We start from the raw sequence: 20551 nt of genomic DNA, 5'->3' as shown, positions 1-20551 counted from the left end.
TCTGCGCTGTAGACACGGTCTCCACTATCCCCACGGGGTTTGTCCCAAACCTGTGTCAGATATCCTCACACCCCTTCCAACATCTGCCAGCACCTCCCAAACGCTGCAGCGCAAAGTGTCAGCCCCCCACAGAGCCGCCAGGGTGCACCTCGATCTGGCCACCCTCTCCACGTCCAGCCCCCTGTCACCAGCCGGCCCCACACAGGGCACTGCTGAGCTGCCCGTCTCTGCCGGGCTCAGGGCTTCCTGTCCCCGTCTCTCTTCCTCCTCCCCCCAGGACACCGTGTCCACACTCGTCATGTCACATGCTCACATGTCATCACCTGCGCTCTCCGTGCTGACCTTCAAGACTTAGTTAGCTTGGGGTCACCCCACAGGGGAGGCCCCGGAGCCCGGGTTGGAGGCACCTGTCCTGTGGACTGGAGGGGACCCATCATGACTGCAGACAGGGCTGTCACCTACTCCACACTGATAGCTCTGCCCTTGCCCGTCTCGCCCACCAGCGGTGACGTCAAATTCCACACCGCTTTCCTGCAAGTCCTCAGGCCTCGCCACGACGGCCTCTAGAGGAGACCCCAGAGCCTGCATTGTGAGCAGGTGATCCCTGATTTCTTTGGAAAGCATCCTTTGAATCTAGCGCCGACTCCCCAAGGTTGGACCAGGGTTCAGCTCAGGGGAGGTTCTCAGGGATGGCTCAGGGATGTAGCAAAACTAAACAGTTCATTCGGAGTCCCTCTCCAGCCCCTCTCAAGCCCCTAAAACTTTCTGCTCTTACTGTACCAAGTTCTCCGCTGTCAAAACGCAGCAACGACACAAACCTGTGCGTTGTCCTGCAGGCCCTGTTTGTTCCCAGGCCCCAGGCCCCGCGACGGAGCAGTGGGGTTTGCTGTGCGACTTTCTGGTGTCTGTTCCTGCTGCTTCTCAGGATTCCGGCCATGCCGGGTTGCCCCGAGCACCTGCTCACACTCCCCTTACAAAATCAAGAGGCCGGGTGGAAAGGCAGCAGCCACAGGGCCATTCGGATCTGTTTAAAGGGAGACTCTCTTTAAAAAGTTGATGATCTGGGAAAGGAGAAGGCCTCTCTGGGGCCGCAGAGATGCCTGTGACTAGTTGGTATTGGACACGTCTGAAACTGCCAGGTCAAGTGGAAAATACCTCTGGCAAAATGATTGATGCAACGAGGAAGGAGGAAACGAGCATCTGTCAATGACGCGTCTCATCCAAGACCCGCTCTGCGGGGCCCACGCTCGGAGCTGGGCACGTTGTTCTGTGGAGTCTTCGCACCCGCTCTCCTTCCGCGGAGGAGGAAGCCGCGCCTCCAAGAAACAACCGACGTGCTGCCGAAGGCGACATGGCTGCGGCAGAACAGACGCAGGAGAAAGGCCCGTACCCGGGTCACCGTCCCTGGACGTCTTCCCCCGATCACATCCGAGCTGGGGTGGGGCCCGGGAGCCAGCGCCCACAGCGGGGCTGCCCTCCGAACCAAGGGGTGGACAGGCCTCGGTTGACTTCTGGGGGCCAGCCTCTGAGAAGCTTGGAGATGGGGATGTGATCTCTCCTGTCCTGTGGGTTCTCATGAAGAGCTGACACGGGGCTGGGGTGACTGCTTCAAGGACAGATGTCAGGGCCGGTGAATTAGGTGACTGTATGGGAGACAGCGAGTAGAACGGGTGCTGGGGGCGGGGGGCGCTGAGCCGCAGGAGGGCCGTGGGAGGGCCCTGCGCTGTCAGGGCTGCAGACCTCCACACGGAACCTCATTCGGGGCCAGGGAGTTGGAGGCCAGGATGTGGGGAGTCGGTGACCGCACAGGAGAAGATGGGAGGGACCACGGGAGGAAGAAGGAGCCGGGAAAATCCCGGCCGAGGCAGGGATGAGACAGATGACGGGAAAGAGGCCGCTTTTCCAACCTCTCGAGCCCTGAGTCAGCACTCCGCCTGGAAGAAAAGGGGCGACGCCGGGCCCTCCTGGGCTGCAGAAGGGACCAGGAGTGAGGACTGGGCTTGGAGAACAATCTCAGACTCAGCCGCGTGTGCACCCGTCCCGCACCGAGCCCGCAGCGGAACAAGTGCGCGGTCTTCTCTGCCACTGGAAGACTGAGCCGCTGGGAGCCACACTAATTCGCCAGGGGCCCCACGACAGGGACCCAGGGACAGGCCACGCAGTTTGGGCTCTTGGGTCCTGATGCCTAACCTTGGGCTCTTTCTTGCTGTCACTCACCTACAGATGGCCACAAAGTGGAGGTGCGTGAATCCCGGGGGTCCTTTGAAGCAGGGCCACAGCACGTGGTGCCGAGAGCCTGGCCCCTCACCGTGAGGCCCTCCGCGTGCATCCCCTGCGTGCTGGTTCCCGGGGCAGGGTCTCGGGCCTCCGCCTGGACCTGCCGATTCACCATCTGTGATTTAACAAGACGGCTGGGGGTGCTGTGCCCCCCGTAACCGTGTGGGGAGCATCTGCCAGTGGGGTGTCCTTTCAGACTTACCAGGAGCATTTTTACCATTGGGAACGAAGATTATGATAGAAATACCATCATTACTAAGCACAGCGTTAACCACAGAATGTTGCAAACTCTTCAAAATATCTGGCCATGAAAAAGCTGTAAACTGCCTTGCCTACACAAATGACTGACCTAAAAACTTCTGGCTAGATAAAATGTTGTGCTTTCCCAATGAGGTCGATCTTATAGATGGCGGTGTATTTACCCAGTTATCATTTATAACCTACAACAAAGCAGAACCGTTCTTGCTGTTATCACTTGTTTATTTGCATGGCTGACTCACCTTGACCCCAGAACACACCGAAGCTCACACCACGGCTCAAAGGTTTTTCCCAGGAAGCCCCCTGGAGCCCCGCGGTGGCCTTGCTCCTGCCTCCATCCACAGATAGGACAGCAGCGTCCCCGCTCTGAGCCCGTCTCCCAGCAACACTGGGCTGCAACACTGGGCTGCAGCCCTGGCTGACTCCTACGGCCTGCGTGCGTTAGGTCTTCTTTCTTAGCTCCTCGGGCCTCGAGACTGCCAGGACAGAAGAGGCACTTGGCCCAGAATAGTGTAGATAATACCAAGCAGAATCTTTCTCCCCTGTCCATGATCGGGGGCGGGGGGGTGCAGGGTCCAGGAGGGGACGCAAGGGATCAGCTAGGGCAGGTAGAAATTGGGAGAAAACAGCTTCGAAAACCCAGGGCTCTCGGGTCAGACAGAACGGAGATCGGACCCCGCCCTGTCTCTTATTTGCTGGGAGACATTGAGCAACTGACCCAGTCTGAGCTTCCCGGGCCTCATCTATAAAAGGGGGAGGAAGACGCTGAACCAGGGGTTAAATTGGATAATACAAGGAAAATACTGCATGCCAGGCCTGTGCCATACAGATGATCAATAAGAGAGGGCTTATCTTTTGACCATAGAGTTGTATGTTGATTCTAGACTAAGGCACACAGGGAAAGAGGTGGCAAATGTCGTGATGTCATGAAACTCCTAATTCTTTAAACACACACGCACACACACATTTTCCTCAGTAACATTCAATAAAGAATAACTGACAAAGCTGAAAGGCAAATGACTCCCTCAGACACTGAATGCAATGCTAGTGGCCCACGAGTCAAATTCGCCAGCGGCAGATTTTTTTATGACTAATTTTTTATGACGCGACTAAATTTTATATTTTTCAAGAAAGTTGAAGAAGAGTGTGCTGGCCTATCTGGAGAACTGTCCCGAGAACAGTCCCCTGTCGAGGACACACTCCGTGTTGAGTCACCTCCGTGCACGGCCTTGGTCCTCCCAATAAACCAGGAGGATGCCACCGCGCCCCATCTTACAGACGAGGAAACTGAGGCCTAGAAAGCATTTAAAATTTCTCCAGGGCCACAAAGCTCGCAGGGAGCCCAGATGGAACTGAGCACCATTGCCTTAAACAAACGACCGTATTTGCCGTGTGCAATGTGCACTTTTTGGTCCAATTTTTGAAGAAAAAATAAGGATGCTCATTATGCACGGGTGTAATAAGCCTGTGTGCAATATGCACAAAATGTGGGTGTGCATTATACACAGCAAAATACAGTACTTTTGTGTGGACCTTCTGAATCCATCTGACAGAGTCAAAACCAAGTAAGAAAACCCCCCAAAAGCTGAGGGGTCCAGTCACTGGTCAGCAGCTCGGGGAAGCGAACACAGCTGTGGGGAGCTCCCCCCCGAGGCCCCGAGGCCCCGAGGCCCCGAGGTCCCCCAGTGAAGCTCCAGGCAGCTGAGTCTGGAGTCAAAGGCCTGCGTCCACACAGGAGCCAAGAGCGGAAAGACCCCGTAAGCTTTGTGAGTTATTTCCTCAATCAGGTTTATCCCCACTCAGTCACCAGACCTGGGGCCCCACCCGTGTGCAAGGCAGGATGCCTGGTACGTGGAGAACAGAAAGGTCGGGGGACCTGCCGCCGGCCCTGAAAGTCACCCCCGTGAGCAGGGGGAGGAGACTGAAGAGGTGAGGGTGTGCATAGTGAGACGGGGCGTGATGGGGGGGGGCGAGGGGAAGCCCTGCTGAGCAGGTGGGGAGAGAGACCCACAGGCTGGCTCACTGGCCCTTCCTTCCTCCCTTCCTCCCTTCCTCCCCTCCTCCCTTCCTCCCTCCTTCCTTCCCTCCTTCCCTCCCTCCTTCCTTCCTCCCCTCCTTCCTTCCTCCCTTCCTCCCTTCCTCCCTCCTTCCTTCTCTCCTTCCTTCCCTCCTTCCCTCCATCCTTCCTTCCTTCTCTCCTTCCTTCCTCCCTTCCCCCTCCCTCCCCCCTTCCTTCCTTCCTTCCTCCCCTCCCTTCTTCCCTCCCTCCCTCCCTCCTTCCTTCCTTCCCTCCTTCCTTCCTTCTCTCCTTCCTTCCCTCCTTCCTTCCTTCCTTCCTTCCTTCCTTCCTTCCTTCCTCCCTCCCTTCCTCCCTCCTCCCTTCCTTCCTTCTTTCCTTTTCTCCTTCCTTCCCTCCTTCCTCCCTCTCTCTCTCCCTCCTTCCCTTCCTCCTTCCTTCCCTCCTTCCTTTCCTCCCTTCCCCTCCCCCCTCCCCCCTTCCTTCCTTCCTTCCCTCCCCTTCCTCCCTCCCTCCCTCCATCCTTCCCCTCCCTCCTTCCTCCCTCCTTCTTTCCCCTGCTTCCCTCCTTCCCTCCTTCCTTCCTCCCTCCCCCCCTTCCTTCCTTCCTTCCTTCCTCCCTTCCTCCCTCCCTCCCTCCTTCCTTCCCTCCTTCCTTCCCTCCTTCCTTCCCTCCTTCCTCCCTTCCTCCATCCTTCCCTCCCTCCTTCCTCCCTCCCCTCCCTCCTCCCTCCCTCCCTCCTTCTTTCCTTCCTTCCCTTCCCCCACCCCCAGAAGGCCTGAAGCAGGCTCCAGGGCAGGGTGGTGGAGGTGCATGCTGGCACTGGGCGGGTGGGTGGAGCCAGCTGATGGCGAGGTCTCTAACTGAGCTTGTGAGGCACAGTGGAAAGGTCGTGACCAACAAGGTCCCACCTGGTCTGTATTTTATAAGAACACAGTCAGAGCAAGGACTGAAAAACACACGGGAGTGAGGAAGTCGCAGACCCCATGCTGGTGGTGCAGACAGCTCTCCGGGTCGCGCACAGCACAAAGGGGAGTGAGGGCCAGAATCCAGCCCACCGGCTTCCGGCCCAGCTGTGTGCTCTGGTGCAGGACTACACCTCTCCAAACTCAGGGGGCATTTCTTCTCACAAAAGGGCCACCCACTCCCCGAGCTGTGGGTGCGCCCACCCAGCAGGTGCCACTTTTTGACATTGCAGAGACTCTGGATGAGCTAGCAATGCCCGGCTCTGCTTGAGGAACTGGAGGGAGCCAGGCCCAGCAGTCTGGGGGACCGACGCATGCTCACCTCTAAAGCCCAGAGCAGGACAAAGCCGATATCCCTCCTGAGGTCCCAGAGCTGCGGGGGCTCCAGCAGGAGGACCCACGCGTCTGGGGCCACATGACCTGTTAGCGGCACAGTTCTCGGAACAGGACTGACCCTCACGTTCTTCCCTCTGACCCTGCAGGGGTCTGAGGGGTTCTGTCAGAGTGCAGGGGTCAGGACGAGGGAGCTGGGTCCTGGGCTGCAGGATGACGCCGTGTCTTTGCAGCTTCTTGGAAACTCAGCCCCCTGGGGTGGGGAGTGTCTTCATAAATGGCCACCACCTTAGTGACAGCCACACTCCACACTTATCTATCTCCCCAAATATCTGTATTTTCTCTTGGAACCCGTTTGCTTCTTTTTCTGCCGAGGTGTTCATCTGAGCAGAGGACGCAAACTAACGGGTATTCATTAAAGATGCTTCCCAGACTCTGGCTCAGTGGATTGAGCACCAGCCTGTGAACCAAAGGGTCGCCGGTTTGATTCCCAGTCAGGGCACACACCTGGGTTGCAGGCCAGGTCCCCAGTAGGAGGCGTGCGAGAGGCAACCACACATTGATGCTTCTCTCCCTCTCTCCTTCCCTTCCCCTCTCTAAAAAGAAATAAATAAAATCCTTAAAAACAACGCTTCTCAAGTGGCGTATGTGCGCAGGGGTTTGGAGGAACCGGCATAAGGCGTACAGAAGCGAGGGCAGGGCTGTGAGTTTTCCGTGAGCACCAGGCCTGGCCTTTCCCCACTCCGGGCTCATTGTGGATGTTAGTGAAATGCTGGTTGAATGAAACTGAGCACGGAAAAGCTAAAACATAAATAATCCGTCTCAACTGAGTTCCCCTGGAGATCAAGCCAGGCACACGCAGAGCTCAGCTAGTCAAACTCCGAGTCACCAAGTCATTACCGAGCTCCTATTAGAGACGGGAAAACACTGCGTTCAGTTAGTTGTTCCCTTGTTATTCACTGGGCTTTTGTCTATAACACCTCGGTTTGCCAGAAACCGGGCTAGTCTCTGGGGCAGCTACAAAGTGGCAAACCAGAATCTTCACACTCCCATGACTCAGGAAGCGGACAGACAGATGTGATAAATACAACAGTGTGCTCACACCCAAGGCTGGTACAAAGTGTGGGAGGGGCATTTTGGCTTGTTGTTTGGGGGATGTCCAGATTAGTTGCAAAATAATCTCAGTTGAAGTTCACGAGTTCAGAGGAAGGGGAGGAAAACGGGTGTGGACTATTTTTCTGTGTTCCTAGCATCGGTACCCAGGGTGGGCAAGAGCAGGCTTATAGTTGTGAGTAGGAGAAACACAGAATTTATTCTTGCATCATTACTTAGTATTATATTATTTTCCACTGGAACAACGGTGGACCTGCTTCTGCCACACTCTGCGTTTTCCGCATGGGAGCTGCTCGTCACAAGACCACTGTAAAGGAAGGGGACCCCCCATTTTGCAGGTCAGGACACAGAGGGCTTGGAGAGGTGAAGCTGGCTCAGTTAAGGTCATAGAACTAGCAGGTGGCAGGTCATGGTTTAAAGTGCATGGCATGCACCAGCAAGGGGCATGGGGTGGAAAGGGGTGTGTGGGGTTGGGGGCTCAGCCAAGTAGCACTTCCTGCAGAGAGCTTACGCTTTACCCCCAGGGGCCAAATCAGGGACTCTGGGAGTCTGACCTCTGCCAGGTCACTCCCTGGCAGAGGTCAGAAAAGGCTGACCTCAATCAGCCTTTGACCTCTGGGGGGGGGGACCCACTGAACAGGCTCTTCTCCTTCCCTCCTCCCCCCACGAACAGTCAGCCTGTCCCCTGGCGCAACAGCTCTTGTGACAGTCCCCTGCCATAAAAACAATGGCAGTGGCGAGCAGCTCAGGAACACACCCTCTGATATGTCCCCCGCCCCCTTCCTGTCTCTCCTTTTCTCTCTCCCCAGCCTCTTTGAAATTCTTCTCTCCGCCAGACTAGTCACACACCAGCTTTCCCTTAGCCTTTGCTCAGCGGGATTCTGAGGGAAAGCAATTTCACTCTCATTATTATTAATTAGGGTAGCTAAAAGGCAAGAGGGAGGACAGAAGGGGGAGAGGAAGAGGGAGGGAGACACACACTGGCTACGAGGTGGATGTGAAAGCAGGAAGATGCGAGTTAGAGTACTGGAAGCCCGAGCAGGGCCTGGCTCTGTGCGCAGGCAGCTCCGGCAGCCGCCTGGGGCTGCAGCCTCTGTCGTTCAGTATACGAGCCCGCAGTCCGGCGACTCACTGGGCCTCAGTTTCCTCATCCGTAAAGCTCAGAGGATGACAATTCTTACATCACAGGTTTTCTGCAAATGTTAATTGGGCTGATACGTGTCAAACAGCTAGAACAGTGTCTGACACATTATCAGCATTATTTATGAGTTTATGAAACATACAAATCAACAAATACCTCCCCCTTGCATTTGTGTGCCGGGCTCTGAGGAAGTCAGGGAGTTACTCTGGGCCGCAGTTTCTTTAGCAACAGAGGGAAGGGTTTGAATGAATGATCGAGTGTCTGATCAGTTCTGATCCTGATATCCTAATGAGAACCCGGGTACCAATGTGAATCCAGCGCTGCGAATCCAGCGCTGCTGTGGGTCATGGGTGGTCTTAAGGTCCTACAAAAATGGTGTTAAGATTTATATAAGTTATGCTATAATGAATCTTTCCAAGAGCTCTCTGAGGCTGCAGCGTATCCCTTGTATTTAAAAATGAGACAGAGAAGGCTCAGAGAGGGAAAGGAACCTGTGCATAGTTGCACAGCGAGCTGCAGGGGAGGATGCCAGCGTGGAACTGGCTGACTTGCAAGCCCCACTGCGCCACGCAGCCGTCTCAGGACCCGCGGACAGAGTGCGACTGAGAGATGTGAACTTTGGTGCTCAGGGTGTGGGTAGTGGGCTGGCCGCCCTCCTGACAACTTGTAGATTATTGACGGATGTCCTGCATGCTTGATGAGTCATAACAGAGAGGGTGACAGCTGCCCAGTGGTCTCAGGTGTCAGTGTGAGGGGGCATGGACTGAAATGTGCCCCCCCTCAGGCTGTGTGACAGGAGGGTCTGGGTGAGGAATGAGGGCCCCACTCCGGAAGGACATCTCCAGCCGGGGTGGCACTCCCTGCGTTGAATCTGGCACAGGGTAGGTGCCCAGCTCAGGTTTCCATGTGGCTACTTCGGCTTCCCCAACGATTTTTGACAGACAAATGTTTGGTCCGGGTTTAAATAAATTTTTATTTTGCAAGCTGTTGTGTGTGTGACCATACAACACATCATATTTTATTAAGGAAACTGTTGCATAAAATCATCAAGATATGGTTTCTTTTCTCACTTTCATCGGAGAAGGGCAATGGGGGAAATGCAGAGCCTTAGGCTTCCTTGGTAGGTTGGAAAGGGGACCAGCTTGAGAGAGTGTGGCGGGTGCGGAGTCGGGGGAGGGAGGAAGAAAGACAGCCACCTTCCCACGCACTGTCGTCTCCCTGTCTTGGGTCTCGTCTGTCTGCAGAAGCCCAACCATTTCCCTGCAGTCCAACTCAGCGACGTTTGCTGTGTTTATTTTGACATTGTCACACTGTCCCCAGGGAGTGGTACTGACATGCTTTCTTTTCCCTGTGGCCTCACAGGGCCGGATTCATCGCTCCTGGGTATCACAATCACTTCATCTTGACACCAAACCCTGACATCTACAGATTCCAAGTAACGCGCTTCTGCGTCTCGGGGAAGCTCCGACGGCCCCTGGCATCGGGGCAAACAGAGCGTGACAGCCCACCTGTCGGCGGAGATCACTTTATTTAAGGCGCGGTGGACTTGGACTCAGGGAGCTACGCAGACAGATGAGTGGAGGCGTTTATTGTTCTGTTTAACGCAGAGTTATTGGATTACTTTCTTAAGCTTCTCGTGTTACACACTGCAGACCCGGCAGGGGACGAGGAAGACAGTCTCTGTGCTCCCAGAGCACCGTGGAAGGGGGGCTGCAGCACCCGGACCGGTGGTCCCCCTGCGACCTGTTTCCAGCGGGGACGGGGCGCTGACAGCCGGGCGCAGGGAGGGATGGCGCGGCAGAGAGGGGCACGCGGTCTGGGGAAGACGGCGCTCGGCAGGCGCTCAGGGTCAGCTCTGGGCCAGGCTGGCGGCAGTGGGCACGTGGGATGGACGCACGGACACACGCCCTGCCCACCAGGACGTCACTTCCGCTTAGTGCGGAAATGGGCCTAGGAGTAGGGGCCGCCGGCGGTCGGGGGAAGCCGGTGCGCGCATGCGCAGGGACGTCAGGGCCTGTGTTGGGAGGGCAGGGTGCGGGCTGAGGCTGGCAGGTGGACAGTGCGTCCGGGGACCAGACGGCAGGAAGGGAAGGACACGCACAAACACACGGAGACAAGGAGAGCAGGGAGTGAACAGGGTGGAGCAGAGGCTGGTGCCTGGGAAACGTGAACTACGGCACGAGGAGAAGAGAAGAGGGAGCGGGACTCGGGGTGGAGAGTCGGCCACGGGCAGTCCCGGAAGGTCAAGGTCGGCAGGCCGCACTGAGGGCGGGGCTGCGGGGGGGGCACTTGCATCCTGTAGATGATGACAGGGTGTCATAGCAGAGGCGGTGACAGGCTCATTATCTCAGGTCCTGAGATGATGGTGGTGGTTTCCTCCCCCTGTCCTGCCCCTCCTCCTTAAACTCTTATTGAAAACATTGTAAACACATGAGTTTATGTCTCTGTCTTAAGAGGAGACTCTTGGGAACATCATGGACCCTCCTTGGATATTTGCCCATGACCCCGACGGCTGGGACCATGGGTGCCACTGAAGAAGGAACTCAGCGCGCACGCCAGGAAAAGCCGGGAACGCGGCTGCAGCTGGTGGTGGCCCCCGGCCCCTGCGCTGACCTGAAGCTGCTGCAGCGGGTGAAGGGGTTCCAAGGGGCGCTTTCTCTCTGCACTGAGGATATCTTTTTTTAAATTCAAATTCCGGCTTGCTTCAGCCGGGAAACAGAACCGAAAGAGGCCATACTTAAAAAGTAAGGAGGATGAAAGGAACTGATGGGAAAATGTAGGTGCAGTCACATCATTGAAAGGAAAACTCATCAGCCAGGTAATCATCATCATCGTACAGCGAGCACCTACTTACGATGTGTCAGTCTCCATGTAAGAGCGTTCTATTGTCGCCGTAAGAAACATTCAAACCTGCAGAGAATTGGTATGCGTTTATTTGAGCCAAACTGATGACAAATTGCCAGGGAGCAAAATCTCAACAGATGGGGAAAATACTCCGGAAAAATGGCCATTTTACCACTTAGGTTACACATCAGAATCAAGGAGCAAGACGTGAGGGGGTCACAGGAGATTCACTGGTGACAGATAAAGAAGCTGGGAGAAAGCGTCGGAGGGGCAATCTCTGGGAGTGGATAAAAAGTAAAAGAAAGACACCACTTATTAGACACTGGCGAGTAGAGGATAGTTAACAGGCAACAACGAACAGGGTAACAATGAACAAGAAGGGGTTGTGGTGGGTGTGCCCTGAGGGGGGTCTGGGAAAAAAAAAAAGAAATTACCCTGACATCCTGAAGGTAGGTTATCTTGAAGGTAAAAGACAATAGGTTGACCTTTGTAAGGAAAGATAGGAACCTAGGGTGTAACCGCCCCTGCCCCCTGACCCACTTTTAGCCAGAAAGTTTTCATTTCAGACCATCCTCTGTGGTTACTTTCTGTCTCCGAGTTTGTAAGGCCAGCACGCAGGCCTCCCCTGAGCTGGTCAGCTTTAGAATGTGGCTCCTTTTTTGTTCCCAATACGCATTTACCTAACGTTTACAACAATATTAAAGAGGACACACGTATGAGGCTGATTTTATGGATTGGGAAACGGAGGCTCAGAGAGGTTGAGTAAGGCCCCCAGGCTCACACGGCAGGGCAGCCTCCGGGCTGTGATCTGAACTTGAAACCAGGTCTCCGAATCCTTCTACTGCAATGCTAAGAACCAGGAAGCAGGAATGTCCAATCCTGTGCTGCAGGTAGAAGGAAATAAAGCACCGACTTTTCAGGGAATTGGTGTGTGGGACGGGCCTAGGTTGGGACTCCTGCCACGTTGTAACCCAGGAAGAGGACGGTCCCTTCACTCACCGGCTCCCCAGGCTGCTTGGGAGGAGGGGAGTCATTTCTCAAAACAAAGGCCAACATTGGCTCCCCTCTGAGATTTAACTTGGAACAACAAACAAAACAAAACAAAACTAAATGGACAGTTCCACTACTAAAGGAAAAAAGGAATTATCCTCACTGCCCCCTTGTTTTAATATCAATAAATAAAAATAGAAAAAAGTTGTAGTTGTCAGTGTGAGTTTTTATTGTTATTATTAGGCAGCTTTTACATATAGAAAACTAGTTAAGGTATTTTTTAAAAAGTTTTTATATAAAAATCACTTAAAATCCATTTTTCTTTAGGTCTTTGAAATGAACTTTCAGATCTCTTTAAACATAGACTATATTTTAACAATTACTTTCGAGGAGTCTCTTCTTCAATGTTTAACAAAACTCGAATAGCCTGAAACAATGGGCCCAGATAGTCATTTATTAAACCCCCTCCAAGATTTAAACTGACACGATAGGCAGATGCCTTCCTCAGTATTCAAGGCACACAGTGAAGCAGTACTTACACTTGTAACTAGTGTTAGAGATGCTCAGATTCTCCTGAACGATTACACACGATAAACTTCCGAGTATTTTGTTGAAATTTTTCAGTGAATACTTACAAGCCTAAATGAAACCACTACTCAGTTACGTTGTTAAATCAGTGTTAGCAAGCTAATGTCTCTAATCTGTCAAAACTTCTTTTCTATTATTATACCGCATACGTTAAATGCCACACTTGTGCTGAGTCCCCCACAAGTGACATCCCTTGCCCATCGCTGCTTCTCCTGGTGGAACAGCGTTCAGCACTAGGGAAATGAATAAGTTTTCCTTCCCAATGCAAGCAAGCATCATCCTCAATGTCTGAGTTTATCGACCAGGGGTTTCTGGCCAGAACGCAGGGTCTGAGGTGCAAGGGCAATTTTCTTTCCTTTGTGACAGTTGGCATGTTCTGTCTTTTTTTTCTAGTTACTATGGCAACAAGCATCTCTAAGTCCACACTTTTTTGCACGTGGGATTAGTTTTTGCACTCTCACCCTGATCTAAGTTGCGTGACCTAACCCCTTTTAATCCTGCTGCACAGGCTGCGAATTGTCCCCAAATGCCCCCTTCCCTCGGCACGTGTGCCCAGGACAAAGACTACATTGACCAGGGTCCCTTCCCGTGGAGTAGCTGGGAGTGGTCTGGGGAATGACAGGGAAGCAGGAAGTGCTGTGGGTCATCTGTAGGACATGTCCTTAAACGTCACAGGCATGCTCTACCTCCCTCTGAATGCCTGGAATAAAGATCTGATGGCTGGAGCAGGAGCAGCCAAGTTAGACAAGGAAGTAAACTTAGGAATGGATGGTGTGCACTGCTGTGGACGGCCTGGGTCCCTGACACCGCAGAATGCCACACCAGCCTAGCCCACCAGGACTCCGTCCAAGGGAGACATGAACTTCTACCTGATTACTGCTGTTTGGCGTTTTCAGCAGCCGACCCTAATCCTAAGGGCTGCGGATGCTGTGACCTGATTTGCAGAGATGAACTTCTGAATCCTTCCGCGTCAGCTCTTGTACTGCCTGTGAAACTCTGCCTTTCCCCGTGTCTGGCTGGGGCCCACAGGCCTCGGGCATCCTGATGACTTCCATGATTTTACCACATCGACACTCCGAATTAGTAGCAGATGTCATATCTTTTAAAACTGAGGCCACAGCTTCCAGCGCGACCTCAAGGTGGATTTGGCCGCCTCCAGGATGATGAAGTGCAGACCATTCCATGAAAGGAGCCAACGTTAATTTATATTTTATGAGCTTGCAGTTCAAAATATATGTCAACACCAAAATACTGAGCAAATCAGCACACATAAAAACAGCAAGAGCTGACTTACTGCGCGCCTTCCGTGCACACGCTCTACTTAATCATCGCTGAACGCTCCCGGTTGTCACGGAGGGCTGACGCGATCGTCGTCCTCTTTGTAGACATAAATAAGCTGCAGCTAATTGTTTGGCCCAAGTTCATCTCTGCAGCTTCACAAACTGTGGAAGCAAGAGGTCCTCCCTCACCCACGCCTTCTCTTTGTTGTTTTAATTACCTAAAGAGAGGGGGGGAAAAAGAGAGATTTGCAGGTTTAGCCTCAAGGAAAGGTAACCTATTAAAAGAGGAGAATACAGAGAAACGAAACGAAACAATCCAGGGCTCCTTTTTTGTTCCTCAACAACATAGATGGATGTTATCTTCATGCTCTGAAAAGCTGGAACACATATGCCAAAGTTGGAGATGGAGGCTTGGTTTCGGCTGGTTGAAAAAAAATCACCTGCTCCCGCTTAGGGTAAAAAAAAAAGGAAAAGAAAATTCAAAATTTTAAGGCCACCACTGTGGGCTTCTAGTTTTTTTTGTTTTTTGTTTTTTGTTTTTAAAGACAATTCCAAGACTCTCTTCCCCAGAGAGATGCTGCTGGCTGCTTCTCAGACTCTTGAGATTTGGCAACTCCCGAACTGTGTAACTTTCCATTCTCATTTATAAAACATTTGCAGGAATGCTGCTAAGTATAATGCGCATAAGAAAGATCCTTAAATTAATAATGGCCATCATTTATTGAATGCGTACTACGTACCTGACGATACTTAGTAAAAAATTTACTGCGTAAGTAATTTTTTAATATATATATATAATCTTTCTCCTTAAAATGAGCCCCAGAGGCAGGTACCACGTGTGCATTCTGCAGATGAAAAATGGGAAGACTCGGAAGGTGCTAATTATCTGACCTGACAGCCGCCCCCGGCACCCACGTGGGAGCATCCAGGGCCCCACCCTGCGCCTCTGCGCCTGGCTGTCTCCTGGGATGAGGAGCAGGACCGCGGTTCAGACTTTTCCGTTCGCTCCCTCCGTGTCCCAGGATGAGGTGCCGGTTTTTAAACGTCATGAAGCCACAACACAGAAGCTCTTCTGTCCCTACAGAGCCTCGCAATGCCTTTTCAAGAACGAAGGCATGAACCTGGGGGCTTTGGGCAGATGTCAGATCCAGCAATCGCCTTCTGCTCGTTTTGCCTTACTCAGGAGGAGTGGACAAACATCATGGATCAGAAGGTGTCCAGTTGCAAGGACCCTTAGGGACCACCCAAGGCAGTGGCATCAACCCCGGAGCAGTGGGCCCAAGTGGCGGCCCCACCCAACAACTTAAGCCATCTTTGTGGGCTCCCCCTCTTGTCCCTGCTTGTGTTTCTCTCTTGAACTACTTTTCCTGATGACAATTAATCATTGGCTTGGTAATGTCTTCAGTGTCCAGCCCAGGGCCCCGCACGGAGCACGCAGCCAGTGACCGTCTGCTGAATGGACTAACGCAGGCCCCCGATGGGGACACCCCGTGGGTCTCCTCGCGCACACTTCGAACACACCGCTCTAACTCAACCCCCTCCCTGTCCAGACAAGAAAACGGACGTCGGAGTGAGAAAACTGTCAGAGGTCAGGCGGCTACAAAGTCGCAGAGCCAGGACATCCGATCGACAAGACTGCCCGTGGCTCCGCGGGGGTTAGTGGCTGAGCGGCTGAGTGCTGGGCTGTCCCCTCAGCCCCTGCAGCCATGCGACAGAAGGAGGCTGTGGTAAAAGGCAGGTTCCTGGGCCCCGCTGCAGGTCCCCTGCATCCCGACCTCTGGGAGTGGCACGCGGGAGCCCTGTTTAGAGTAAGTCTCCTGCCGTCATCCAGGTGCACACTGACCTCGAGACTGGACTCTGATGCCCCCTTATCTGGCTCCAGGAGTAACCCGAGGCTCCGTCAACGGCGGTCATTCTTCTGTTGGGGGCCCTGCTCAAGAATTGCTGACCTGAGACTTTATCTACAGAGAGTCATGTTCTTGCATGAATTATTGATTCCATAAGCATTTACTGTCAGTCACTGTGTCCCCGCCGGGGCTCCATCCTTGTCCCTCTTTTGTTTCCCACAGCATCCCCGGGCGATCTCGTGCACACCTGGTCCCCACCACCACCTGCTGCCTGTGCATCTCCGGCGTCTACCCGTCCTGAAAAACGCAACCACCCGCAGCGGTGTAGCTTTCCAAGAGGGGCTGCAAACTCTTTGTCACCGCTCCCTGCAAGAGGGGGCATTAGATCCCTCCTCTGAGTATCTGGACAGGCTTTGTGACTGCTAGCGTAGAGCGCAGTGAATTTTGGAAGCTGGGTTATAAAAGGCAAGTATCCAATCTGGTTCGCCTGGGCTGTGCTTTGGAGGACAGAACTCACTGAGTCCAGCCTACAAGTCCACCCCTCGTGTTACAGAACAGAACAAGGGGGGGCCTGGGACGATATACTATTATTTAAAAGGCCCCCAGGTCCGTCATGTCCGCCGCCCGAGGAAAGACATCTCTCAATGCCAGAGATTCGTGAAAAGGAAAGGAAATGTTTATTTAATGCTATACAAACTTCAAGTAGTGACCTAATGTCTTTATCAAAAACCCCAAAGTCCCTTAAAACACCCCCAAACACACAGTCCTTCCTTCCTTCCCCCTTTGCCCAGTCCAGAGTACTGTATCTCAGGAAAGGAAAACGAAGTCCATGGCTCAGACAGTCCTCTGGTTCTTAGTTAGTCCTCCATCTCGACTGGGAGACCTCCCTGGGTTCCCGGCACCCTCGGCTGAGTCCCCAGGATCTTTGCTAAAACCAGGTGGTGGTTCCTCCTTCTAAAGCTGCGGGGGTCCCCACTCCGTCCAGGCCTCGTGGTTTTCTCTCTCTGGGATGCGGGAGTCTCCACTCCGTCAAAGCCGCGTGGTTCTCTCTCTCAGGGCTGCGGGAAGGGGAGAGCCCCCACTCTCCCAAAGCCGCGTGGTTCTCTCTTCTCAGGGATGCGCATGGCTCTCTCTTTCTGGGATGCGCATAGTTCTCTCTTCAATGGCCGTGATCCTCTCCGCACCTCCACAGCCACATGGTTCTCCTCCCTAATGGCCGCCAAGTCTGGGTTTTAAATCCCCTCGGCCAATCTTCCTCTGCAGCCTCATTTCCGACTCCTCCCACACTCGGCTTCACATGCCAGAACTCATATCCTTCCAGGTTTACTGGATTGCCATCTTGAGTCTGGGCAGGTGTGGCCCCATGTCCTGGAGCCAATCTTCTCCGAGCTCCCACGCAGGCGCTGTAGCTTGGGGGATCTGCCCCCAGTCACGTGTTGGTGGGGAAGTTACTTCCATTCCCCCCCCCGCCCAGAGATGATCAAAGCTATTTAACGTATCTAAGCGACCAGCCAAAGGCTGTAGATATGTTAAATGACCACGCCAGAGCTTAGCTGCAAAACAGCTCTCAATGGTCCTGCTCCATTTGTCCCTTCCCCCAACCCACACCCTGGGGGGGGGGGGGGAATCTCCTGGACACCTTAAGTTCTGGACCCCATTTCAAATGCCCATTTGGGGTCCCCCCTCTTGACTGCACCCTGTAACACTCGTGATCCCAGACATGGGAGTGAGGAGGTCTGATACACCTCTAGTTCTCAGCCACTCAAGTTTCCCTCAGCTCCAGGTCCTCCTCGACGTGGCGGGGCAGAGACAAGGGCTCCCTGCCGTCCACATTCCTGACCCGCAGAACGCAGGGGCATGAGGCCGTACCTGCTGTTTCCCACCAGTAATTTGGGGGTGTGGTGCAGCATGCAGCATCGGTAACCAGAACCAGCTGCAATGGACAGCCCCACAAAAAACCGATACGTGACAAGTGAAGATGGCAATCATCTCCTCCTCCTTCCTGGGAGGCGCCCTCCACTCCGTTGGTTGGGGTTGCATTGGGTTGAATGTAACAAATAAGAGTTGAGTGTTGCTGCATATTTTCCCCCCACACAACAGGGGATCCAGGTAAGACACTGCCGGCATTGATTCCACGTCTCAGGGATGGCTTCAAGAACCAAAGATTTGTGTCTTTTAACCCCATCACGCTCAGCCTGCTCCTGCCAGCAGGGATGGCTGCTGCCTCTCGCGTGAGCCTGGGTGTGTGTGCTTTCCCGAAGGATCTGTGCCATGTGCAGAACACAGGTGTGACAGGTGTAGCAGGACACTCTACTGACATATGAGTTTGTGGTTCTGGCCCCTATTCTGGTGGGGGGGAGGGCTCCGTCCGCAGGGCCTCCCCAGCTGCCACGGATGAGAATAAGTCTACCAAGACATGATCTGCTTGGGGAGGAAAGGTGGCCGATCTCTCACAGGAGAAGGGCCAAGAGCCTTTTCCTCAATGGCTTTTACTGGGTTCGTTTACACAGGAATTCAGGTAAAGCTCATTACTCATTGCCAGGAAGTAAGGGTCAAATAACAAGGAACTCTCAGGGCCTATTTTGACTCAGGATCAGATAGCTAAAGAGCTGTAAAACTTTGAGGAACAAACTTACTTCTTGTTTGGACCCTTATTATTTAATTTAGAGCATTCCAAACAAAGCAGGTTTCACAGGAGTTTACACATTCTTCCTTAGGCCTGATCTCCCAGGGAACCCGCCTTTCCCAGCACAGGGCTGCACCACCCTCTGTCATTGTTTCAGGCTTAGGTGGAGCAAGGGAAGTAAGGCAACCAAGAGATTAGGAGATATCTCGCAGACAATGAGGACTCAGGCTTTGTCAAAGCCGAATGATGAGGGTCTATCACTCCCTTTTGCTGTAGCCCCCAAAGTCCTTCCTTGGGGGCCTCCCACGTGATCGTGCCTGTCTTAGATCGTTCCTCCCTTGGGGAATCTTACCCATCATTGGCTAACCGACCAAGCATTGGGGGCCAGGCAGGGTGAAGTAAAAGGAGCAGAAACAGTGCACCTGCCAGGGAGATAAGCTTTTGTCTCCTTGGTGGCTTATGGTCCAAGGTCATTCCCTCAGCCTTAGCCTTGGCGGGGGTTACAGCTTCTGAAACCAGGCAGGGTGGTTCCCAACACCCTATATATTCCCTTGTTCCTCACATTCGCTGTTTCTGGCCACCGCTTTGTGGTGGTTTGCTACCGCAGCCCTAGTAAGCTGGCACCCCTGGGAAGATGGACCTTGTGACAGGGAAGCCGTGGTGCTTTATGGGTCTGGCTGCCTCCAACAGCGGCAGGCTCTGTATGTTGATTTCAAGGACATACAACGTGTAATTTAACCAGAGCGTCTGGGCTGAGTCGACTCCACTTCTGCGTCTGTGCCTGAAGATAACAAAGATGCTAATTCAAAAAGATAGAGGTGCCCCTATGTTCACTGCAGCATTAACTACAGTAGCTAAGATACGGAAGCAACTTAGGCATCCATCGACAGACGAGTGGACAGAGTAGACGTGGTGCACCTATACAATGGAGTATTACTAAGCCGTAAAACAGAATGAAATCTTGCCATTTGCAACAACAGAGACGGACCTAGAGGATATCGTGCCCCGTGAAATAAGTCAGAGAAAGACAAATACCGTATGATTTCACTCATACCTGCAATCTCAGGAAAAAAAACCCACACACGAATAAACAAAACGAAACAGAAACAGGCCCGCAGACAGACCGAGGCGTGGGAGGGCGAGGAGTTAGAAGAAACAAACCTTCTGCTTCATGTGCAGCTGGAAAGAAGCAGCTCCTCAGGGCTTACGACTAAGGAATTCTTTCCTAGAAAACCCAAGCATATTTCTCTCCTTGTCTTGTTGGCCCCGAGGGAGATGACATCTACTCACTCCTGAGCCAAACTCTGGCAAAGAGACCAAGGGGGTCGGGACTTACCAACTGCTGGTCGGCTGGCTTGGCAGGCCGCGGGGTCTGATGTATGTGAGTGTGGTGTGCACAGTTCTGCTGACTCGGACGCCCCTGAGATTCTCCGGGTTGGAAGGGGGCTTCGGGGTCACGCCCTCCGTCCTCTGTAAGTGAACTCTCCTGCATGGCTCTCCCTCACCTGCTGACCGGGCTTGCTGGCCCACCACTGGGGAGCCCTGCCCATCGGATTCCTCCCCCAGAACAACTAAAACCCACAGTGGACGATGGTCCGTGGGGAGTGGAGCTGAGAGGATGGCCCAGGTGTGAAGGGGCTGGGGCCACAGACACGCCGGCAACTTTTAGGGCTGACCCCAGGACTTGCCAGAGAAAGCTGATGGGCTGGGAGCGGACTGAGCTGGCGGGGGCAGGGCGTGGGGTGCAGAACAGGTGGCCACAGATGCGGACTGTCTGTCTCCTTCCAGCTTCCCACTTCCAGCTTGAGTCTGCACATTCCCGCCGTACCTCTTTTTATAGAAGCGGAGCTGGGCCAGCTCCTCACAGCCCCGAGATCCCCAAGTAACACACTGTCCACAACACAAAGCACCACACGCCAGCAGCTCGGAGCTCACCTTTGACAAGCACAGCAGCCCGTTGCTTTTCTGCACAATCACCCAGATGGCATCAGAACCCATTAGGATCTTTCCACTAGGACGTTCCAGGGGTGGGGGTGGGGGCAGGAGGAGCTCTATTTCCTTAACCATTGTTACTGAGAGCTTTGCTGTTGCTCTGCAAGCATGGGGTGGAGGTGAACGTTAAATCAATGTCGGGGCTCCCCGAGGGAACTCTGTGTGCAGACACCCCCAGTAATGACTAACACCAGTTGTCCTCCGGCGGGGCGTGTGTGGGGACGCACTCAGGGGGACGAGGAGGCACGCTCGTGTGCGCACACATTGCTGACACACAGC

This window comes from Phyllostomus hastatus, unplaced genomic scaffold, assembly GCF_019186645.2.
Source record: "Phyllostomus hastatus isolate PE091 unplaced genomic scaffold, TTU_PhHast_1.1 phas_scaffold_21, whole genome shotgun sequence".
Lineage (NCBI taxonomy): Eukaryota > Metazoa > Chordata > Mammalia > Chiroptera > Phyllostomidae > Phyllostomus > Phyllostomus hastatus.
This window is presented reverse-complemented; position numbering follows the sequence as displayed.